This window comes from Pteropus alecto, unplaced genomic scaffold (assembly GCF_000325575.1).
Source record: "Pteropus alecto unplaced genomic scaffold, ASM32557v1 scaffold87, whole genome shotgun sequence".
NCBI classification, from domain to species: domain Eukaryota; kingdom Metazoa; phylum Chordata; class Mammalia; order Chiroptera; family Pteropodidae; genus Pteropus; species Pteropus alecto.
In genome coordinates this window covers 19,373,005-19,373,971 of record NW_006443225.1, presented here as the reverse complement: position 1 = coordinate 19,373,971, position 967 = coordinate 19,373,005, and positions in this window count along the sequence as shown.

Below are 967 nucleotides of genomic sequence, written 5' to 3'. Positions count from 1 at the left end.
TTGATTTCCCCTGAGAGCCTTTTCTCCAGGACCGGTTCTCAGAGGGGCTCTGGAGTCATTCTTCAGTCTTCTGTCTGGAAAGGCACGCTCTCTCTTAAAAACCGCAGGGAACCCTGCGCACCTGACGACGATCACACGGGCAGCAGGAGACGGCTGGCTGCAGACTCAACCCTAGGAGGGAGACAGAGAAAAAGCCACACTAACAACTGACGTTTGTTAGGCACCTACTATGTGCTTAAAGCTACTGTCACTCCCTGGTAGGTGATCAAAGAGGACAGCCATGCGGGCACAGCTGGCAGATGGGGATGCTGGGAGCCGAGGGGGCAATGCCGTGGGGGTCCCAGCCTGCACGTGGCTGGGAGGCAGGGGCTGGTCATTCTTAGAGAGTGATAGTGAATTCACACTCCCGTAGAAGTTTTTTTTAAGTGTTTTTCTATTTATAAGGGATTTATGATCTATTTATTCATCTCTGATCATTCTCTCCTACAGATTGAGTCCAACGGGACCCTTACTCTAAGCATGGGCGAGCACTAAGCTGCAGGTACAGGTTCCACTGCTGTTTCTCTTCTTGGCCACAGGCCCTCACCTCCCCCAGCTTCCTCTCAGAGGCTGCTGATAGCCATTCTTCACCGGCCTCTGCTCCTCAGCCAGCAAAGGCCACAGCTAGCCCTCCCCTTTGGTCCCTAAACTCCATCCTCCCCAGCCCCAGACCCCAGTCTCAACCATTGGGCCGGAATCCTCACCAAGCACCTGCTTCCTTCCAGGCTCAGAGTCACAACGATATTCACTTATTTGTGGGTTGAAAACACATTTTGGAGCTGGCCTGAAAATCCGGGTCATGTATTACACTGACTGCTCTAAGTGCTAAGCAAATTACTTAGAACAAACGATTTAGAAGTAAACATTTGAAATCCAGGCACTTCGTGAGTGTCCTGTGTGAAGGCAAGAGGAACTGGGCTTTCTAAAA